General features: G+C 42.0%; 1 protein-coding gene and 1 long non-coding RNA gene across 16 annotated transcripts in view; one reads left to right on the top strand and one right to left on the bottom strand.

Moving 5' to 3' along the window:
• Positions 1 to 24,293, bottom strand: part of NFASC (neurofascin) — a 185,333-nt gene that overhangs the window by 142,660 nt on the left and 18,380 nt on the right. Inside the window, exon 1 of one of the 14 annotated variants that reach the window (XM_082228114.1) lies at positions 11,618 to 11,987. The exons of the other annotated variants lie outside the window; for them this stretch is intronic. The gene's annotated coding sequence lies outside the window, so the exon portion shown is untranslated. Of the gene's footprint in view, positions 1 to 11,617; positions 11,988 to 24,293 lie in introns of those variants that run through there. 14 annotated transcript variants of the gene reach the window in all.
• LOC309535459 lies at positions 20,286 to 23,827 on the top strand. 2 transcript variants are annotated; one of them, XR_014221261.1, is made up of 3 exons: positions 20,286 to 21,657; positions 22,364 to 22,469; positions 23,077 to 23,827. It is a non-coding gene; the product is annotated as an uncharacterized lncRNA (long non-coding RNA). The 2 variants fall into 2 exon arrangements; XR_014221262.1 differs by having other exon boundaries at positions 20,286 to 22,469.

The following is a 24,293-nucleotide window of genomic DNA, read 5'->3' as shown; positions in this document are numbered from 1 at the left end:
ATTTGACAAGGCACTTCCTATATTCTTGTTCCAAATGGGGAAATGTTAGGCTCTCTAAAAGTGCATCTTTTTGCATACTGAGCTCCACAGTCATTCTGATAAATCAATCCTCATATCTGGTCAGATAGTAGTGCAAATGACTAAACAAAACCTTCAATATGCTATATTATTGTTAAACTTGGACATTTCAGTTTTAGTTCAGTTGGCTAGATAGTAATCCCAAGAACTCACCTACAGCAAAATGTTGAGTGCACCAGAGGAAGAGACAATTCATGTGTTTGAGTGAGCAATGTGGCTTCTTGGACATAGTTTTGTTTTCAGTCAATACTCAAAAGTCAAATGGAAATCCAAAATACTAATCAACTCCCTACAATTGTATATGATCCATTCCTGCTTTGGAAAGCTTTGATTCATTCATTCATTCATTCAAAATACCTATACTCCACTTTATAGCCCCTAGAGCAGCCATGACCAAACTTGGCCCTCTAGATGTTTTGGGACTACAACTCCCATCATCCCTAGCTAAAAGGACCAGTGGTCAGGGATGATAGGAACTGTACTCCCAAAACATCTGGAGGGCCAAGTTTGGCGATGCCTGCCCTAGAGGCTCTCAAAGTGACTTACAAAAGATCTCCACAATATAATAAAATCAATGTAGTATCAGAAACAGAAATATTGTTGGTGTCCACATGGTGCCAGGATCCTGCCCACTACCCACTAGGCAAACTCATTGAGCTCTTCTGAGGCAAGGGAGTGGGGCCAAGCAGCTGAAACTTGCTCAGCTCATGATGGGAGGCAAATATTATCTCAAGTGCCAAGTCACAGTCTGAACTTCTGACAAATAAACTAGAAGTTGCTAACTGAAGATATTAGTTAGGGAATAGTATTTTAAAGCAATACTGCTACAGTCATAGTTACAAGGCAAACCGCTAGATCAGAGGACTTATTACATGATCAACATTTCAGTAGAGATACTTTTTATTGTAACTAAAGATTGCCCTAAAACCCCTGAAAACCCATGACTTTGAACATTTAAATAGTTTTTTTAATGAACCTTTTATGAGGCTACCGTGATTTTTATTCTTCTGGGATTGGCAAAAGACTCCCATCGCCAATGAATCAGATCATGGTTTGCAAAAATAAAAAAAATAAAAATTACACAGTCCTCCATAATAGCAACACAATCCATTTGTTACAATCCATGGGGAGCAAGGCAGTTTCTTGTATCCATAACAACCTGCATTTATGCACAGGGATTCCCTAGTGAATTGAATGATCAAAAATTATTCATGAAAAGTATGTGTGATTCTTGCCTCCGGTAATGCATAGAAATTGCCAAGCAGGGCTTCCACCTCCCCCTCTTCCACCCACATCACACAGAGTGTTGCCTTCTTCAATCGTAGCAGCCCCCTCCTCCTAGCTAAATGGAGATATTTATTTCTTGCATTCAAGTAACAGGAAAGTCAGAGCTGAAACTGTAGGCATGGCTCATGTCTTGCGTTGTTTGACAGCCACTGCTTCAAAATCCAGCCTCTCACTTGGAAGAGAGCAACAAGCCAAAATGCAATCCTAGGGAGTAATAACCAGCTTAACCTCACTTAATAACTACTGCAATCACTGCTTACCAGAGGTCACGCTTTATCTTCCTGGTTCAGATTGGACTGCTGATCTTAAAACACTCTGAACTACTAGCTTGCTCCTTGCTCTACTGAGCACAGAAATATATTATCTTTAGATACTCAGCCTCAGGTATGGAGAGACATTTCAGCAAACCAAATAGTATAACTGGGCTACTATGACTGAGATATTAATAGGGACTCTGAGTTCCGTGCACATTTTCAAGTAGATCTCATTATGCTCTTTCGCAAGCTTTAATCAAGCTTAATGCTTTCATTTTCATGGAGATTAGGGCTATGGAGTTTCATTTACTAAGAGAAAGTAAACAATGGACTCCCTGAGGTATAGAAGCATAGACTGGCAGAAAAGAGAGAGGACCCAACTCATCACTTCAGCCCCTTCAGCATTAGGGTACTTTTCATGACTTTCATGTCCACCAACCTTAAGGTTCTCATAGCCAATGTTTTAGGACATTAGAAATACCATTAAAGCAGAAAGAGGGTGGCACATGATGAATACATACATGATGCTCTCTGTGGGGTCTTTGGCAAATCACTGCCCTAAGTGTTGCTCTTGGTCTAAGTAAGGATATGAACTGTGATGCACTGTGTGCTGAACACAACTGAGCATACAATTAAGCAGACCTCAATATGGGGATCCTTTCCCAGGCATACGGCCAAGTTTCCTTCAAATCAATGTCAGCCATATAACTACTAACTGCTTGATACATTTTACATGAGATATTCAGCTCAGTTCAAGAATAGAAGACTGACAGGTGTCCTTGCTAAAAGTTCATATTTAAATTCACATTTTAAGTCCCCAGATGCCCTGGGTGTAACCAGCTATTTCTCATCTCTAGCAGAGATAGTGCAATTGTTTAAAACTTAATTTAATCTTTTCTAGGTCAGGAATTGTTACTTATGCCAGCCAAGCTAGTGTTTTGTATTCTTAAAATTGAATTATGTGGAATCTGCATGGTAAATCAAAGTTGACCTTCCAGTTCTACTTTTAGTAGAAAGCACTGGATAGACAAACATTTGAAAGAAATGCAACATGAATGTGGCATTCTCTTTGCACAGGCGTCCTCTTTTCAGAGATCAAATTAAGGTTCTGACGGAGTTTTCAAACATCAACTAGTCGAACTTACCTTGCTATGGGGAGCTAAACAGTAAACTCTGCTATCATGCAGCTTCTGTTAAGTTTCACCGATTTCAATAGGAGGCTCACAAAAAGGTAGCCAAAGTACATGGCAGCAATGCTTGGTGGACTGGGCATTTAACTATCTTGTCCTCCTGACCTAGTCAATATTACTTGCTCCTCAATCGGATCTGGGGGTGGGTCAAATGTTTCCAGGAAGAGGAGGCCAAGGCAGCCCAAACCAGAATGCTCTTCCCAGGGAAGTCCCAGGGAAGCACCAATGTTTCAGTGCCAGGTAAAGACCTATTTGTTTTCCTGGGCATTTGGGAAGCAGTGATGATATATTGTACTATATTGTTACATTTGTTTTTAATATGTCTTTGTTTTTTGTTTTTTAAATGGATGTTAATTGCTATAGGACTTTTTATATTGGGAAGCAATATGCAGTTTTAATAAAGTGCATTAACTAAACTAATTGCCACTGACTTTGGTGACTCCATCAAGTACCTCTCCTGTGAAGAGTCCACCTTCCATCAGGTGACTTGTCTGAGGAAAGAACTGCATCACAGAAGCAACTCTAACCTCATGGTCCTGACATTGCTATCTGGCATGCCCCAGACATTGTCACCAGTTCTTCTTCCAGATCTGATTGAGAGCAGTTACACTCCCACACAGGCAGAGCTATATAACTGTAACTATATAACATGCCTGTGTTATAACAGCTATAACTAGAGGAACTAGTGCCCAAGCTTATAGAATCTTAGAGTTGGAAGGGACCTGAGGGCCATCGAGTCCAACCCACTGCGATGCAAGAATTTCAGCTAAAGACATCCATGTGTTTTCCTCCCTCTCCTCTCCACCTACCCCCTTTTCATTTTGTGTCATGTCTTTGGATTCTAAGCCTGAGAACAGGGACAGTCTTACTACTGTTTTTCATATGCCATCCTGGAAGCATGTTTGACTGAAGAGTGGGTTATAAATGCTTCAAATAAATATTCCAAGCTCGCAACCACAAGTGATATCTAAAGCTTGTAAAGGTCAAAATCTAGTTCTAATTAATCAGAATATGCACAACATATGAAAGAACAGCTGCTCTTTAGGAGGACAGATCTGTATTAAATAAGCACAATATCCTCTCTCTTCAAATGGTAACACGTTTAACACACAAGATTCTTTTCAAATTCTTGAATACACTTTTATCCTTATTTTGCTTGATCTACAGTTACTTTGAATTTTGGACAACTCTGCTATTCAGGCAAAAAAAGAACCCCTTCACTGAAGATATAAATTCAGACAGACATTGGCTGTGTACACTTTACTGGCTTAAAATGAAGCAAGGTTGTTTTTTCTCACTGCATTTCAAGTCAAATTTGCTTGCAGCATGGGTTCATGTGCACTGAAGTCACCCATACCAATGGGTAGAGACTAGGTGATGGTGTCTTCACCTGATGGTACTGCCTGGTTGGTTTCCCTGCCCTGCCTCTGCCCCCAGAAATACAGATGGAAAGGAAGTCTTCACAAATGGACACACCTGGGATTCCATGCAACTTGAATAAGGAAACCGTGCTCATGTTGGATTGAAGGAAACCACATAAAAACATAGTATTGTACAAGAAACTACAGTATAACTCTGGATCTTAGGTGATATGTGTACATGAATTCAAAAACAAGCAGTGGAAATGCACTGTAGCCAGAGTAAACAGTAATGTGTACACAGCCAATAACTTCCTTTTCTAAACACAGATTTATGATGACACTGTCTCAATAAACAAGTCTGTGATGCTGAGAAAAGACTGGAGGGGAGAGAATTAAGGCAACAATATTTCCAAGTGTTCTTCTTTCTGTCTGCAACTTGCCCACACTGGTTTGGGTGGGAAAGAAAACACGCAGAGGAAAAAATCAGGCAATGCTGCCTAATTCGTAATTGAATCTTAATTAGATGAGGCATATGTGACTTAATGCTTCTCTCCATGCACAAAAATTTCCTGCACGTAGAAAACTGAGCTGTCAGGAAGGCTCTAGCTGCACTTTCTCCTAGAAATACTAGTTCTCCATATGCAGGAATGTCCAGTTAGGTAATCCCTGTGGTAATGCATAGATAACAGCCATTAGAGAATGAATGAGGGTTTACCACACAAAGTTCAAAAGACTGAAGGCCTTTCCATCCCTGCTCCAATTAACAAACACAGTTCCTTACTTGGGGGGGGGGGGCTTCAGGTTCACATGGCTTGAAAAAAACAGAATAAACATGATTCCATGCCAGGTGCCTTGATAAGCTTCATTTATCTTGGTGCAAACTGCAATGTGCACCATTGCCACTAAAATCCATCATGGATTATGTCTAACAATGATCTTTAGCCAAAACAGTCAGGAATGAGAGATTCTTGCTCAGACTCAAAAGTACAACAAAGAACGGACATCAACACCATGTCTCACTCTTGAGTATGAAAAGGCACCTGGCTGTCCAACATCAGAAACTGAAAGTTGGCAGCTAGACTAGATGGACCTTGGTCTCATTCTTTAAAGTCATGTGTACCCTGCTCTTGAGCCAGAAGGGTTCCCAGAACAGCTTACAAAGATCAGACATAAGACATGTGCAATGTATAGCAAGACATGTAAAGCATGCCAGGCCATACCTAATTATCTTCTATCTTCTAAGCCTGAAGGCAAAGAGGTGTACTACTTTTAATGTACTAACATTCACTGCTCTTCAGTCCTAGGAAACAGGTCCATTGTTGGGGGAACAGTGAGGGGAACCGAGTCCTGAGTCCTTTGTTCTGGACCCTCAATCTCCAGTCCCTTCTCCCGTTTAAAAAATAGATCATTTTTAAAAACTTTGGGTAGGATTCACCTAACCAGCCATGTCAGAAGAAGCCCTGTGCAAGAAATTCCACATATGCAATGGGGCTTTCCCCTCTCTCTTCACCCATGTCCCCTGAATTTAGCTATAGGGGCATTGGGAGAACCCCCAGAACAGTGTGCAGGGGAGGAAAGGAATATCCTTTCATCTGGCAATCTGGAATGTTTGTGCAGATGGAATGATGGGAACAGTGTGACACTGAATCCCACACTTTGTTTACAGTGTGACTGAGAACATTACAAAACACAGTGCCGTTGAGATCCCAGTCACAATGTGCCTAGAGGCACCTGTGCCAATATATACACAAGAAGAAGATCTTGCCAACAGACTGCAGGTGAGGTGGAGGGCCCAATCCACATACAGTGTACAGAGCCCAGAATATCCTGTTGGCACCCCATAGCTCAGAGTAAGCCCTGATAGCCAGAGTGCCCAGTCTTTTTCCGTGGTTAAGTAACATGCCTGCCAGGAAACCTCCATGTGCTTTGTTACCCCTATGACTGGGCCCACATGTTCACACCTGGCTCCTTGGCTCTTGAATACCAGAAAGGCTCATGCAGACCATGAAAAGAGGCCAAGAAAAGGCACTGAAAGAAACCTTCCTCCCAGTGTCAAAAGATACAAGTGCTCTAATGCAGCATTGATGGATGGACCCAAGCCTTAGCTTAGAAGCTTCAGTTATGTCCTGGCACTAGGACCTAGAACACGATCCTTAAGTTGCTGTGCTTGGATAGCTAACAGGGTCAGGCAGTAAGACACAAGCACTGAATGGTTTGAAGAATAATTACCACCCAAGTGCTTTTGTACTATTTTATAGAATGTGCTCACAGCACCTCTGATCCCAGTGGTCCAATCAGCACTTCTTATTAACACCTTCTGAAAATCCCATTTCCTTTCCTTCTGCACTTGCAGAAGTTACACATGAATGGTTCATTAATGAAATGGGCAAGGAAAACTGCCATGTACTTCACCTACTCCCCCACACCATATCTAACTCCTTTCGCTTAAGGTATGATTAATAGTTCATATTGCCTTTGCTCCAATCAAAGACATGAAACTAAAGTATAATTGGAGACCGCTTTCAAAACAATGGCATTGTGACATGCAATTATTATTTGGGGAATGCGTTGGATGGCAGTGAATCTCAATGAAAAGTAAAGTTTGTCACTTGCACAGGTTAAAAAAAAAATCAGACCAAAACGCAGCAACTTTCAAATTGCTTTGCCCAGTTAGTGTCTCAGTTTGGGGCAGCATGCCTCAATCCTTTTAGGAAGATTTAAGATTTATTTCTAAAACTTTCTATACACTGAGCAACTCAGTTCTATGAACTGCTTTTACTTGTTGGTTTATTGGTGTAGAGAGACAGTCAAGAGACTTACAGCCTGCATCAAACACAAAATATAAAACAATAAAATATAATTAAAGTAGAGAATAGAGATAGCAGGTAGAAAAAATTAACCCTAACTGTTTAACAAGAACCTATAAGTGTAGGGGCTGATTTAGAGCTTTCCCACTTCAGTAATCAGCTGACAGGACAAGTTACTCCATGAATGTTTCATCCATGTCAAACCCAGAATTTTCTGCCAATGTCCTCAGTTTCTCTTTTGCAAGCCCTTTATGATACAGTGGTACCTCAGGTTAAGAACTTAATTCATTCCGGAGGTCCGTTCTTAACCTGAAACTGTTCTTAACATGCGATACCATTTTAGCTCATGGGGCCTCCCGCTGCCACTGCGTGATTTCTGTTCTCATCCTGAAGTAAAGTTCTTAACCCAAGGCACTATTTCTGGGTTAGCACAGTGTAACCTGAAGCATCTGTAACCCGAGGTACCACTGTATAACAGAGCATTTAGATATGCTGTCTCCCATCTACATTCTTTTTTTCTTTTTCCTTTTGGCATACAAACATGTTTATTCTGCTTTCAAGGTTCAGATTTAAACAACTGTTTGCAAGGGGAAGAATAGAAAAAGATGGCTGGAAGGACATGGAACAGAGAAAAAGGGGAAATTCAAACAGGAAGGGAGTGGCAGCTGGTGGAAAGTCATAGCCCAGGCTGTGCTTACAAAAAAGAATAAATATTAAAGTGAGATGTATTCTGAAGTGTTGGGGTAGCCCATCCCATTTCACCATCTAGGGCAAAATGGAAATTGCCGCTTCCTGGCCCCGCCCACCACCACCCACTTCCACTGCTGAGCTCCAGCACTCGCCCAACTTGGCAGAAGCTGGAGCACTCCTCCAGGTGTTGGCACTCGCCTGGCTTCTCTGCCTGGGGAGCGGGGGGGGGGAGATGAGCAGCAATGTTGTACACCAGAACGCCTCCCTCTTGGTGGCAGAAGCAAGTGGGGTGGGCAGGCACTGCACCCTGTGTCATGGGAGGGCCGGCTCTGCTGAAGTGGTAACAAACCTAGGAGGGCTGGGTATACTGACTTTCTGAACTAACCCTTACCAACCCTAAGAATTGAGAAACCTAAAATTCGCTCTCCTAGCTGTAGGAGCAGTCAACACCCATTACAACGCACTGGCACTAGTAGCTCTTGCTTGGCACAGTCATGACATACCGTATTTTTTGCACCATAACACTCACTTTTTTCCTCCTAGAAAGTAAGGGGAAATGTCTGTGCGTGTTATGGAGCGAATGCCTGCAGGTGGCGGGGGGGATCTGCTGCAGTCGTGAGCAGAGGATCCATGGTTCCCCTTCCTTCCCTCCTCCGTGGTTACAAAGCATGGATCCACATGGATCCTCAGGATTTTTGCAATGGGCTACTCCACTGAGAGCCAGTGTGGTGTAGTGGTTAAGAGCGGTAGTGACGTAATCTGGGAAACTGGGTTCGTGTCTCCGCTCCTCCACATGCAGCTGCTGGGTGACCTTGGGCCAGTCACACTTCTGTGAAGTCTCTCAGCCCCACTCACCTCACAGAGTGTTTGTTGTGGGGGAGGAAGGGAAAGGAGAATGTTAGCCGCTTTGAGACTCCTGAAGGGGAGTGAAAGGCGGGATATCAAATCCAAACTCTTCTTCTTCCAAACTCACTGTCAGATCACATGTCTGTGGCCACAGCATGAACCACAAAAATCATATATCCACTATTTCGTTTAGAATATTTTTTTTCTTGTTTTCCTCCTCTAAAAATTATGTGCGTGTTATGGTCTGGTGCGTGTTATAGAGCGAAAAATACGGTACATTATGAAAGAAAGAACAGCATGCAAGAACCCATTTTCAGGAGGCATCAAATTAAGATATTCAACATTTGACTAGTTTTTCTGGAGAAAATGGGACCCGTTGTATTCAACGCACAGCTGTTGCTAGAACAGTTCTAGCTAGGCTTACCAGATGTCCTGGGGCTCAGATCCTGAGACACGGGGAGCAAAGCCTGGGAGCTAAAGGGTGGCACCTGTCAGAACAGATGGCAGAACCCAGAGGCAATTGCTGATTAAGAGATTTCATGTCCCCCCTTTGGCTGATCTCTATCTAGCGCGAAATGAATTGCCCTATTCCCTATGTGTTTTCAAGATAGATTTGTTATGCCTCTCAGTCACTCGCTCCCCAAAGAGAAAAGTCCCATGTTTTTCATGTGTGTATGTTTTATTGTGATGCATCATCATCACTTTTCTCTTTCTTTCTTTCTCTTTCTTTCTTTCTTTCTTTCTCTCTTTCTTTGCCACCCATCTGACTGGATTGCCCCAGCCACTCTGGTTGGCTTCCAACAAATTAAAACACAGTACAGAGCTGACTTTTTTTCACACACACACACACCCATTTATACCCAACCAACAGGCCGACAATAGGTAAGCAAAAACGTTTTTGCCGGGGGTCTAAAAGAAAGCAGGATGGGCTCCAAGAGTGTCAAACAAAAACACAGAAAGGCCCTTTCTCTTGTTGCTACTTACTTCTCCTCTGGTAAGGATGACATTGGGAAAGACGTCAGCAGATGACCTAAGGGCATGGGCAGATTGCTATGGGAAAGGCACTTCTTAAGGTAGAATAAAAGATAGTAGCTAGATTCTACCTGCTGGGATAGATACAACTATTTTAAAATGTACTGCACAACTGCATGTTCATCAGTAGCATCTATTTATTGAGTAGGGAGAAGTTAATAATACACCTGCCCTGGGAAGAGTAAAAAAAAAAAACCCCATGTGCTAACCAGCTTACCTTCCATTATACTCCTGTTTTCTTACATATGGATCATCATATCAAGTAACCAACAGACAGCAGTCTGAGGTGAACCCAAGTTAGACTTCCTGTATAGTTTTCAATCAAACAGAATCTGATCCATATAGTTTGGAAGAAAGACTTGGCACAAAGCTTCCTACTCATTTCCATGACCCTTTGCCTCAAAACTGCTTTTATACTATCCAGTGATGTGGGTTTTCTGAGAAGTTTTGAATCCGAGAAAATTCTGAAGATGTTTCTGCTGCCCTAAATTTATTGGGCTTCTGCTGGACTAAAATTGATTGGGGTCTGCTTTAACATGCTTACCTTAAAAAGAAAAAAGGGGGGAAGTATGATGTATATGTCTCATGTTTTATTTTATGTTTTGGCAATAACATATAATTGAAGTATTGCATGGGGGAATCCATAAAATGCACTTACTTGTGTGATTTAAATATAGTCAATAAGTGCATAACTTCTCTTAGAAAGTATTTTATTAGAAATATGATATGACAAGCTTACATTTCTTTACATTTTTAAAAAATATGAAGGCAACAAAAATGTTAAGGCACTTATTTGAGCCCACCCAAAGAACTACCCTTATTTACACAGGCAAGCATGCTCTCCTAAGATCAGTCACCTGAAGAAGTTAATTACAACTTTGAAGCTGTCTACTTTGACTGCTATTGTACCCATTCATTACATTACTTATTCATTTTATGAAACCACACATTTTTAGAAATGGGAAATTTCCTGCCTCTCATTACTGATCACCTCTATTGTTGTTACAAAGCAGAAGGATGCCAACGTGTTCAATTCTTTGAAAAAACCTGCCATAATTCAGAAATATTTATCCACTCAAAACATTTATAGCCTGCCTTTCCTTTTAAAAGCTCAGGGAAGCTTATAATACAGTAAAAAAAGGCCAAAGTTACAAGAATAGAAGAGCAGCAGAATACAAAAAGGCAAGCAGACTACAAGATTCTAGGGACTCCCATCAGCTCTGAGTGTTTTTTAATTATGGGGAGGGGGAGAGAGAGAGAGAGCCCAGGCTGCATATATTTTTTATAGGAAGGGTAACATATTCAGAGTTCAGTAAAATCTTCAGTTTTAAAGCAAAATATTCAGGCATAGAGGAAGAAAGTGGACATTCCCCTGCCACCAAACCTCATCTTGCATTGTATTCTAAAAATGTAGCGGGGGGGGGGGGTCTATAAGTGTTCTAGCTCTGAGGTTTGCATCTGTGTTCCCTTAAATCAGTATTTTAACCACTGTACCTCTCAAGATATATTGCCATTTCTACCATGACTGGAAAATCAAAGTCACACAACAATCAAATTATTTCTGCTTTCCCCATCAGATAACAAAGACCCAAATGCTTTTCTCCCCTATCTGCCAGCAGAACTTTGAATTCAAATAGGTGCATGTGAAGACACGCAATAAATCAACGAGAGAGTCAAGGACAAGAACACGAGGGAGGGGGAGGGACACATATGGATTAATTTTATTGACAGTGCTAGAGCACAGTGCAATGCTAGCAACCACAGAAAAAGCAAAGAAGCTAAAATGAAACTATTGCTGCAAAACAAAATCAGAAATCATGTTGTCATTGGGTTTCCTCAAGCAGTGCTAAAGACACAGCTGCATTAGAAAACTCCAGCTCTAATCTTTTGTTTAGACTGGATGAGAGGCCACAACACAATATTTCAGTGCTTCCTTCTAGAGGATGCTGGCATAGAGGTGCTGGACCAACCAGCAGCTCACTTACTCTTCTACATCATTTCATCTTATAGCACCTGTTCAAATCTAATCTACATCTCCAAGAATTTGGTATCAAATCAGCAGACCAACCTACCTTTGTCACCTTTCACAATTAAGCCATTTCTCCTCCTCTTTCTCTCTCCCCTGACAGGGCTATTCAATTGTCTGTCAGTCACCTTTATCCCAAAAGTGATGGTCCTCCAGGCGAGGCAAGGAATAATTCAGTCATGATTGCTAAGACGACCAAGGAAACCTCCAAGCTGCTCAGGTGGGTGAAAAATGCTGCTCCTTACTGTTTCCAAGGAAGCAGACCTCTGGCCTTCAGATGCTGTGAAAACGGAGCAGACTTTTTCCAGGGTCAAATATAGATTTAATGCAACTGCTGCTGGGAAGGAAAAAAATCACTCTCTGCTCACCATCCCTCCTCCTCTGTGGCTTACATAGAAGCTCATTATCTCAAGCCCACCAAACCTTCAAGTGCCACAGCAAATGAGAGAGCACACCAGGCCACGTATTAACAGCTATTGCACACTCTCCTTGTTTACTCCTCCCCTCCCTCTCTGTGGATTTCCCTCGTGAATAATGCAGGAGTTGTAGTCCAAGACACTGCCCACTCTATGCTTCTCTCAGAGTCAGCTGAAAACAGGCTCAAGTGCCAGCTAGGGCCAGTCCCCATGTTCTGCACAGTGCAAGCCAGAGATCCTTGTACGGCAGCCTATTTTCTCTTGTTCCAAAAGATGCCGTCTCCTTTTTGTACCAGCTCTGTTTATGAAGCTAAGGAATCATAGAGGACAGAAAACATGATGCAGAAGTTAAACTATGAGGAGAGGGTGGCAGGTCTCATTTTCATAGACCTCGGGAAGGCCTCTCAAAAGTAAGCAGAGCTGTGCCATAAAACAAGGCCCTTTGATCATCACTGGATAATACTGTGATGAGGGCTCTGAGCCCCTCCCAGGAGAATATATTAGAGGTTCACTAGAGTAGTTCTCTTGAGACATTTATGTCTTCTCTGCTCTTCCAGAAGAGGGAGCTGTACTGCTGTCCCTGTTTCAAAAAAAATCAATTACTGGATTGGCCATAAACTCTTCTATTGGTCTTTATTCAACCAGAGATGCTCATCTTGAGTGATTCTTCTCTCAGTGATTTGAACCTGTGACCACACTGGAGGTTTTTACCATGGAGAGGCAGCTACACACAAATGCCAAACTGGCCACCATTTTGTTGCTGCTGTGTTTTTGTTATGGAACCAACACAATTATTGTAGCAGCAGGCAATAGAGGAGGTTGAGTTTTCTCCTAGTCTCCACTACCAGATGCTGGCAAGTTACAGTACTAAGTACATCATCTATGGACATGCAAATCAAAATCCACATACAGATTGTTTCATGTTCTTCCTTTCGGAAAGCTGTTCTGGAGAGCCTTTACAGGATTAGTTTACATTGGCAGAGAACACACACTGACTTTTGCTATAATATATTCACAATTATCGCTCAGTTGGTTAGAGTGTGGTGCTGATAACGCCATGGTTGCAAGGTTGCAGGTTTGATCAAGGTTGCAACTATGGGACAGCTGTAATTCTTGCATTGCAGGGCATGGGACTAGGTGATCCTCACATTCCCTCTCAACTCTTCAATTCTATGATTCTATGATATAGCTTCAGGTTGTCTGAGGTACAGAGGCTATAAAAGCAGCAAATGTTGGTTCTAAAGTATAATGAGCTCCCTAAAACCTTAATGCAGCTTTTGGCAACCAAAATCTAAGCTGCTTGCACCCAGCTGATGGATTTTCTAGCTCCCAACCCATGCAGGTAGGCGTGATTCATATTCCAGACAAAAGTGTACAGCTTCCCATCACAACATGCATCACTACTTACCACTGACTCTCAGACAATTAGAACTCTTAAAGAGTTACTGTTCTAGCATTGACTGCAACATTATAGTGGCCCTTTAACTCCTTTAAAGAGTCCACTGTCTTGCTCAGTTAATCGGGGAAAGGCCTGTGCCTAAGTTTCCTTATAGGGTTTAAAACAAAAAAAGTATAAATGTAAGCACTAACCGCCTGATGCTATGCATGCTTATTTCAAAGTCAGCCCACTGAGTTCAATAGGGCTTAGGCACAATTAAAACGTGAAAGGCTGCTGACTAAAACTGCAAGCAAATGCAAACAAGCTGGGGTCCAAGAGATCCTGGGCATGGACACATAGGAAAAGACTCATCCAATTCCTTGCAGTACTTCTCTGCACTGGAGCTGTTCTGCTGAATCACTTACTGCATTGCTGGCAAAGCTGATATTCTGAGAGCATTGCAGTGCTCCAGCCCTAGGACACGCTGCACAGCCAAGCTGGCTAAGTGTTTTAAGTCATACAGCATTGCAAAACAGTGGAGGCTTTAAGAGACAATGAAAGGATAATTGCTTCACAGCAGGAGCAAATATAGCCCAAACAGGACTGCCCCTCGGTTATAGTTGGCAGCTTTTCAAACACTTAAATGTTTGTGCACTGACCCAGGACCAACTGCCAAAAAAAAAAAAAAAAAAGGAAACCTTTCCCCTGACACTGAGGTCAGCATACTGAGCAAGTGCAGTAATAGCAATATCCACTCACCTCAATTTGGAATGGGTTAGGTCTCTCCAAGTCTCTCTTGGGGGAAGCACAGGCTTTTCCCAAGGATTTCCCCAAACTCAGGAAAACCCAGCCTGGCAGACTTCATCCAAAATTGCCACCCCTCTTGTTCATCAGTTTCCCTCCTCTGCTACCTTTTCTACACTGACTTGGTGGACCAGGGGTGGGGCGGGGACAGGACTGGCAGCTAAGAGGGTTTTTACAAGCAAAGGGTACTCTTTAAGTATCCAGTGCTGCAATAAAGGCTTCTATGCATGTTCCTCTATTGTGAACATGATCTCTGAGTGTTAATTTTAAATTACCATTATCTATTCTGGTCAGCCCTGAGTGCTCACTGGAAGGACAGATCATGAAGTTGAAGCTCCAATACTCTGGCCACCTCATGAGAAGAGAAGACTCCCTGGAAAAAACCCTGATGTTGGGAAAGATGGAGGGCACAAGGAGAAGGGGATGGCAACAAAGAGGGAAAGAAATTGCTGAATTAACTAACTGAATTGGAATACAAAAAAGGGAGGTGTGAGGAGGTCAGGGAAGCAAGGAAATGAATGTAAGATGGAAAGATTGATGTATTTTTTAAAGTGTTTTTTATCTTTTTTTGCATTTTGCATTTTCTTTTATTCTTATTTCTGTCTTTTCTTCTTTTCTTTTTATCTATGTAATTTCTTTCTTCAAAACCTTAATAAATATCATTTAAAAAAAAAAGGATAAGGGTACGACAGAGGACGGGATGGTTGGATAGTGTTCTCGAAGCTACCAGCATGAGTTTGACCAAACTGTGGGAGGCTGTGAAAGACAGGAGTGCCTGGCGTGCTCTGGTCCATGGGGTCATGAAGAGTTGGACACGACTAAATGACTAAACAACAACAACAACATTCTGGTCAGTATGTCAAGAAGATTCTCACCCCCTTAAAAAATGGTATGCTGCTTATGTATGGAGACAAATTCCAGAAATAAGTGGGGGGGGTGGAAACAGGTGCATGTGAGGGACATGAAGATGCAATGAGCATCACAAAGTTGAAAGGATCTTTGACCCCCACCACCACCACCAGCACACACAGACTCCAATGCAGAATCTGCAGTGCAGGATGCAACTATAGAGCCCATCAGAGATGACCATCCATAGAATCAAAATCATTTTGAAGTGAGGTTGGGGAAAGGACCAGAACTCTGCAGGCACTTCACTCTACCATACCCACCAAAGTTGATGGGCTGCATGTGTGTCTGTGTCTGCATGTAAGCCAGTTGCTAAGATCACATAACACTTGTACTATCACAAAACTGAAACCCATCCCTAAACAAGAAGCTGGATTATTAACTGGTGCTATCATGAGTAGGAAATGAGTTTAAACACTTCCACACACACTTCAGTGATGTCCCAAAGTAAACCACTTCATATATAAAACATGGGACATCTTTTCCTTCACTTTCAAACCCCAGGTTTGGCAGGAGGGGAGGCTATTCCTCCTCAGTCATTTTAAAATATAGCTCATATGTATTTATGCATATGTATTTATATCCTGCTAATAACAAAAGTTGTCTTGGTAATGTATGTGTGGGAACATTATTTACCTCCTTCTTGGGATCAAGAGGTCTCTGTCTTTTTCAGTTTGGGATAACAGGGTGAAGGGCATGGTTTGGAATAACAGACTTTGCCATGACTCTTTATATACCTGAGGCAATGGTCTCAGTGATGGATGAGAGAGTTGAGGATGAGTGGAAGAAGAATGATAAACCCACTCCTTCTCACCATCACTTCTATGCAGAGAGCCCAGCTTGTCTGTTTGGGGAATGGATGAGAGGGATAGTTGTGAGCAGGAAAAGGAAAGGAGTGGACTTCTCCATCCCTCCTTCCTTCTTGAAACTTTATCTCGTTAGTTCTACAGCTTACACTGAAAATTACACACCAAAAGTCTCCTCCCCCCTTTTTTACACTGGAATCCATTTGGTGTAAGCATGCTGCATGATTTTTGTGTACATACCACAACACACCATGCATCAAGCAAAAGAGCTGTGCTTACATGTGGCAGGAAGCCATGTCCCAACAAGTGTACCTTCTGCATGCACATGTAGTAGACAACAGATGAATTTGCCACGTAGCTTGGGTAAAGTTTTTCCCAACAAAGAATGAAAAAATAGACTTGTGTGCAGCAGCCATTAGGGGTATGCTCTATATTCTTCAACAAATCAATATATATTACTTGCATGCAAAGATTAAAGCTTGGAACTAGAGAGATACTCTGGGGTTCTTCTCCATAGGCTTATTAGAGGTTGATAGAACACTCAGCATGGTGAGCATGGCAACAGAATTGTGGATTCCATACATTAATGGTATAGCTGGAATGTAACAGAGGTAACCGACTGTGCCATTACAATTTCAACACAATTTTGTAACAGGAGTCATTATCAAGGTGACAGCACTATAGGAGTTACAACTGTGCCCTACCACTGTATCCAAACCACATAGTGACACCAGATGTCAGTCCAAAAGTTTCTGTAGCAAACAAGCAAGGGCAGATTTAGCTAGTGCTTTTGTCCTGGATAAATCTGAAGGAAAATCAAAATGAGCATGATACAGATGGGGGTGGCGGTGGTGGAGGGAACTCAGACAGCAAAGTAAGCATATTCCCTAATAAGGAAGTCCAGGAGCAAAAGGTTACAATGGGGTCAACACAGACAATGAGAACCTGTCACTTCCCATCTGTATCTATGGAAACCAGCAAGAGGCTAGAAACAGAGCTGACAAAATTATTGATTGTGCAAAATTACATTCAGCCACATGTGACATTTAAACCTTGGTGCTTAGGTGCCCAATACAAGTGAAGTAAAAAAGCCTCTTTTAAATGCTTCCAGTCTATATTTATATATAGGCAGTCAATGGTTAGCACGTACTTATTGCAAGGATATTTTTAAGATCAGGCAAAGTTCTGGGGAGGAAGGTAATCTTGCCTGCCTTCAATATTGTCAAAAGGAAAATATGCGTATTTTAACCAGAATGCAGTTACCACAGTTCCTCTGTACTGTAAGTAACAATTATGTGAGAGGGACAAAAGCAAAATCAAAGCAAGTAAGCAATAAAGAATTCAGTGTCAATCAAAGCTGTGGGGGTGGAAAAATATGTTGAACTCCCAAGTGTCACCTTAAACATGTTGGTAATCAGCATCTAATTATCAGATGCATAGGGCTAAACAGTTTTCAGAAGCACCAGCATCACATTTCTATGTGCAGATGGCTTTGATCTCAACTGAGCAATTCACACAGACATGGTGATGGACCTCGCCAGGATACAAATTTCAAAGTTAAGGGGCAGACTTCTAACATCCCTGTGCTGCTCATCACTGCAGAGAAGGCTATTTCGAAAGTACAGCCTGGGCTGATTGCAATGACTGTGACATTTTAAAGGCTCCTAAAATTTAATTAAGACAGCTGACAGGGCCTGAGTGGGCCCTCAATTTGGTAGTAGTAATGGGCCTGCGGGTGCCAACCTGGGCCGCATCCAGAATTGCCACTGTGAAGTTGTCTGGAGCCCTGCCTAGCACTGCTGCACCCAGCCCCACACCTCACATATCCTAGCACTGGCTTAGCTCTGATCCATTGCAGCTAGCCACAATTTGAAATTACCCCAAATAAAATGCTTGACATCAATGTTAAACACTGCATTTTGAGAAAATTTAGACCGGTCCAGAAGTGCCACCCATTGGGGTAAGGAAGTTCAGGGGAGCGAGTGCAGCGTTGTGCCCCAATGCAATGGTGAGTGTTAGCAGCAGTGTCAGGTGAGCAGCAGTGTCAGGTAAGGGCCCCATGGCAGCAGGAAGTAATGTCAAACTCAGTAGGCCCTGCCAGTGTGTCTGGGGTATGACTGTTGTCCAAATATGCCAAGTACTGCAGCTGTGCCTGATTTTAATGGATGAAGGTTTCAATACGTCCCAAAAAAAAAAAAGCCATTCTGACCTAGTAGACTTGCATAGTTTTGAATTGTTAGCACTTACAGAATAGATTTACTGCTTATAATAATATACTGTAGATACAAAATACACTTACAAAATAGATTTAACAGCCCAACGCAGAACAAAAAATGTTACACTAGAATAACTAATATAACATGGAAAGAAGAAAAGGGTCGGCTGAAATATATAGGTAGGTTTTAAGAAACACAAAATACAAAGGAGGTTAAAAAGAAGAGAATGTCTATGTGTGCATGTTCAAAATATTTTAATTGAAAGTTTTCAACATAAGAAACAATAAAAACCAATCTAACCTAAAAAAGGAAAAGGATAAAGAAGAGCAAAAATAAGAGAGAATAAAAAAGAAATAAAAATTGGGTATAAATTTAAATATAAATATACGGTTAAGTCGCAACTGCTTTGTTAATGTATCCAAATGGACTAGATCATCTTCAAATCTCTTGTGAAGAGTGAAAATAGAGAGATTTTCAGGTTTGCATTAGCTTGTCATCTTCGCTGAACCCACGCTGCACAAGTCTGCAAGTTTATTATAGTCTTAATTATTTGAAGTCAGCATTACTCGATGTCCTGGAACTTTCTCAGACGGGGGGGGGGGGATAGTACTTCCCTTTATGCACTGGGATGTGGTGGGGGGACTGGAAGAACGAAGTGTCATGCAAGGCAACACATTTGCCTGACATTTTGAAGCATCTGTTCAGAATCAGTACGAAGCACATGCCTCATGCACATACCAGCTTACACCAAATCAGACCCATCAGTTCAGTAGACGGTTCCCACAGGTGCAAAGTTACCTCCCTAGCAACCTATAAAATGTTGCCGAAAAAAGTGGGCTAAAGTTATTAGGCAGAAAACCTCAACATTGTACAAAGCTTAGAAAGGATTTAGGCTACAAAATTGTCCCAAGTTCAGGTATGGCAGAACCAATTTGTAAAACAGCAGAGACCAAGATGAAAGTCAAACACGCCACCCTAATCTCAGAAGGTAAAGAGCATCCAGGTTATTCAAGAAACTGGCACACAGTTAACAGGAAACCAATGTACCACCTTAAATGAGACGTAAGAATTTATCATTTGTATAATTCTGTGTGTGTTTAGGTGCTCAAAGCTGCCTTGTAGAAAGGCAGGGGATTAATTTTAATTTTAAAAAGTACTCCAAGGTAGATATTCACAATTATAAGGCATCAAAAGAAAGAACCAATGATATTGCAAAGTGCAATAATATCCATGTTCATTTTTTAAAATGGAGGAAGAAGCACATATTTTCTGTTTCCAAGCATCTCCTCCAAGATGGATCACAGGAATAGAAAGAATTTTTAGCATGCTCCTTCATACTTGTCCCAAGCAGGGTTTCTCCAGATGAACAGGGGCAATTAGTTCCTATTCCAGGATTAGGAATAGAGTGCCAGATGTGCCAGGTATGCAGTTGTACCCATTGTTACTTTTGAAGGCCAGAATTTCAGCAGAACTAGAAAAGAAGGTCAACAGTTTTGGAAACCTGGTTCTATTATGCTATGCTTTTTTCTGCCTGAACAACAAATAGCATCAATAGTGGCATCAATGCCTGTTGCCTTTGTCCATGGAGTTTTCTTGGCAGGGATACTGGAGTGGCTTGCCGGTTCCTGCTCCAGGAATGATGTATGGAACTCCAGTAGTGATGTATTGATGCTATTTGTTGTTCAGGCAGAAAAAAGCATAGCATAATAGAACCAGATTTCCAAAACTGTTGACCTTCTTTTCTAGTTCTGGTGAAATTCTGGCCTTCAAAAGTGAGAGCTGGACCATAAAGAAGGCTGATCGCCGAAGAATTGATGCTTTTGAATTATGGTGCTGGAGGAGACTCTTGAGAGTTCCATGGACTGCAAGAAGATCAAATGAATCCATTCTTAAGGAAATCAGCCCTGAGTGCTCACTGGAAGGACAGATCGTGAAGCTGAGGCTCCAATACTTTGGCCACCTCATGAGAAGAGAAGACTCCCTGGAAAAGACCCTGATTTTGGGAAAGATGGAGGGCACAAGGAGAAGGGGATGACAGAGGACGAGATGGCTGGACAGTGTTCTCGAAGCTACAAACATGAGTCTGACCAAACTGCGGGAGGCAGTGAAAGACAGGAGTGCCTGGCATGCTCTGGTCCATGGGGTTACGAAGAGTCGGACACGACTAAACGACTAAACAACAAGTGGCATCAATAGCCAGCTCTTCTGGACACAGCAATTTCCCACGGAATGCAGAGTGATCGAAGTCATTCTTTCAGAATGTATTATATAATAGAGAAAGACTCAGAGGTAGCAAGACTGTGATAAAGCCATGGGTGTGGCGGATGGAAAATGTGCTGCTGCAACCATGGAAATTGTTGCTGGCTGTATCATTGAAAGTCTCAAATTCACTCTTAGGTTTCTTTACAATATCATAAGCACGTACCGGGCTGAGGACAAATGTTTGGTGGCTGTTTTCATGCAGGGGAACAAGCAGTGCTCTGCAGAAGAGTCAAAGAGCACAAGCCTATGAATGTTTACTCAGAAGTAAGTGCCATTGTGTTCAATGGGGCCTACTTCCAGGTAAGGATCCACAGGGCTGCACTTGACTTTCCAATTAACACCCACTTGAGATGTACTTATTCCAAATCCTGAAAGATCAAGTCCCAAAGTATCACTCATATGGATTAGGATGTAGCATCCAACAGAATGAAGGGAGATAAAGACCAATTCTCTGGACTTAAAAGTAATTATTGGAATCTTTTCATTTCAAGACATCTGCTTGTTGGCTTTGATAGTGTGTAATCTCTTTCATTGTTAGTATGCTGAATGCATCAATTAAATCCTATGGTTTCTTACTAGCCCAATGTAAGGCTTAGTACAGCATCCTGACCTTGTAGCTAAGGTTTCCAGTTCCATCAGGGTGGGATCAGTGGGAAAGGTTCTTTCAAAGCAACAGTAGATGCTCTGTTTTATAGAAGCCAGTGGTTAAACTAGTGTGATACTGAAGTTTGAGAGCTTAATCTGCTCCTCCAGAAACTTGTTCTTTCACCCCTCCAAGACATTACTGGTTTTGGCAGTAGCGACAATTCTTTTTCTTTTCTTTTTTTAGAAATAGACACAGTGCTGGGATGGATAGAGGCACTTCCTGGGATATCAGTCATTTGATGAGTGGAGATGTGGAATAAGCTCCCTCCTCAGCTGATCTGCACAGATTCTAATGATTCTCAAAAGCCAGCCAAAGAGCCCCTCCAAAATGCCCAGGTTTTAGCAAGTCTCCAAAGGATGTTAGATTATAATTGGCTACCCTCTGCTTCCTGTAGAAAGGAATGACTTTCTGCTCTTTGATGACTTCCAGTCAGAAGAATGGGTCCCATAGGTCTTCAACACTTCATAGAGGTATTGCAAAGGAAATATTAAAAACACAAGTGAAGTGGATTCCAGTAACATTGAAATGTTGACCTTTATCCAGACATTCATTAGCGCATAAAGTCAGGTCTTACAAAGCATCACAGGATGACCATCTAAGAGACCTCAACAGTCACCACCACCATGGCTTTCATCTATGAAGTAACTAAAAGGTGAGTGTGGCCACAGATTTTTCTCCATTCTTGTTTTATAACTTACTGAATCACTTCTAATTCCACCTTTCTTTTGCATTCCTATTGGTACTTGATACACTAGAATGTACAGAGGTTTTCTGCCTCATCCATTCAGCTTCTAAGCATATGTCAACACAATGACAAAGCAATCTAAAATATTGTGACATCACAAAAATGATTTCAGCTAAGGTCAAAACACAGGCAGGATGATCACAAGCAAGAAGGGTCATTTAGCCTGCAGAAGAGTGTTCGCCTAGCCTTAATCCTCATGATTAGAAAAAGTATGAATAGAGACTTGCAAGTGAAACCACTGAACTACAGTTCTTCAAGAGGTTCAAAGCTATCACCTGTGGACTGAATGGAGACAAAGGATTTTTATCGTGCTACATGAGTCAATTGGCTTATCACTGCAGGGAAGTCTGTGCTATCACCAACTGTCTTTCTATGTGTGAATGGCCACTGTTAATAACGTTAATTATCTACATCTGTACTTTTCTGCATGTAATTTCCCCCCTCCAAACCACACACAAATGCACACAAGTGCATGCATCACACATATATACTATACACCTGTAGCTCAGATTCACACTTCAAACACCTAGACTGCAGCCCATGAATGCTTGGGCCACAAAAATAGGGTTCACCTTTAAGGCATTCATCTTATTTTCAAAATAATGTTTTGCAGATCTTGCACACCTCTCTCAGGGCATCTTTTACACCCAAAGTGACATAGAAAAGAGACATTGTATCCAAACAGGAGAGCCTTTGTTGAACTATGGGCGGAAATCCAGGTATTTGGCAGAGAAAGTACATTTTCTTGTTTACTGAACAAAACATCCAAGTCTTTCCATTACCAGTTAAGAAAGACCTTCTAAATGGTACTACCATCCCTTCCTTTCTTTAGTGCAAAGTAAAAGAATGGCACTGTCTGCCTCAGCCGGTCTGAGCGTTGCCATCCATGACACAGCACTTCTGGCACTGTCACAATACATTTGCAGGTGGCCTTAGAGAGAAATGGTGCACCCTTCATTTTACAATTAGTACGGGGAGAAACTAAACTGACCCTCTGCAATTTATAGATCTTAATACCAGTCTATATGTTAGCAAGAGTATCTCCCCAAACCAAGGCTGCTACATCCCCCCCACACACATTGCAAGTCCCTCCCACCCACGGTGTCCCTTGGCTGCAACAGGTGAAAGCGGTTCTGTTACACAGGGTGCTGAGCTGAGGGAGTTTAAAATTAAGAAGATCCATCATTAAGAAGATCCATTTCGGGGTGCTAAATTTTGGCCTCACACAGGATGCCGTAATATGAAAGATTACCAAAGTCTGCCACTGGCTGCATCTGCCTAAAGCCATCCTAGCCTCCACTCAAGGAAACCAACCATCTCTTACAGGATAAGCAACAGGAACTTCCCTCTTCAGAAGCAGTATGGCTCTAAATACCAGGTGCTGGGGACAAACAGAGAATGTAGTTGCCCTTGTAAGCTTCCCAGAGGCACCTCAATGGGCATGACCATGAAACAGGAAGTTGCTCTAGACTGGGACAAGTGACTTGTTGAAGACCACAAGCTGAATACAAGGCAGAGGTGGAATATTATGCTCAATAAAGCCCACAAATAATCCCCACTACCCAAAATTCTTCTCTCCTCAAAAATTCATTGTCCATCAGATTCCTCTAGGTTAAATTACTGCAACATGTTATATGTGGGCTGCCTCTGAAGATGGTTCAGAAACGTCAGCTGGTGTAGAATTCAATGGCTAGGTTGCTCACTGGGGCAAGATGGTTTGAGCATATAATACCAATTCTGGCCCAACTGCACTGGCTGCCAATTAGTTTCTGGGCCTAATTCAAAGTGCTGGTTTTGACCTATAAAGCATTAAATGACTCAGGGCTGCAATACCTCAAGGATCGCCTTCCCCATATGAACTGATCTGCACCCTGAGATCACCATCTGAGGTTCTTCTTCATGTGCCTCCTCAACGAGGTTTGGAGGGTAGCAACATAAAAATGGACCTTTTCTGCAATGGCTCCCTACTTGTGGAATGCCCTCTGCAGGGAGGCTCTCCATCTACATATCTTTAGGCGCCAGGGGAAAACATTCCTCTTTGGCCTTTGGATCATTAAACAATCTGTGGCCTTTTGAACTGTGGGGTTATTGTCTTTGTTTATTACTATATTCTGATTTTTATATATATATTGTAAGCTGGTCTGTGATTCCTGGATGAAGGATTGTACACAATTTAATTAATAAATAATAATAATCCCCTCTAAATCAATTCCTCTTTAATTTCTATAAAATATTCCTTTCCCCTGTGCCTTCCCAGTTTCCCCTCATCTCATTCATGAGTACCTAGAGCTCTCCTTCAGTGCAACCCAACCACATGCAACAATAGTCTGATCTCAGTTGCCCAGCTTCCAGCTGAAAGGCATAGGATCTGATAGCAAGCAAGACATGAGACTTCAAAAGGGTAGCCACTGTCCAATCAGCAGCCAGCCAACATGCCACCTAGTTCAGTCAGCCTCCCTTTTCAGAACACCTCCACCTAGCAACCCCAAAGATGACAATCTTTCACTGCAGGGGTAGAAGGAAGGTGAACCTTAAGAATCACT

Source organism: Podarcis vaucheri (assembly GCF_965113315.1).
Source record: "Podarcis vaucheri genome assembly, chromosome: 6".
Taxonomy (NCBI): domain Eukaryota; kingdom Metazoa; phylum Chordata; class Lepidosauria; order Squamata; family Lacertidae; genus Podarcis; species Podarcis vaucheri.
This window is presented reverse-complemented; position numbering and strand designations above follow the sequence as displayed.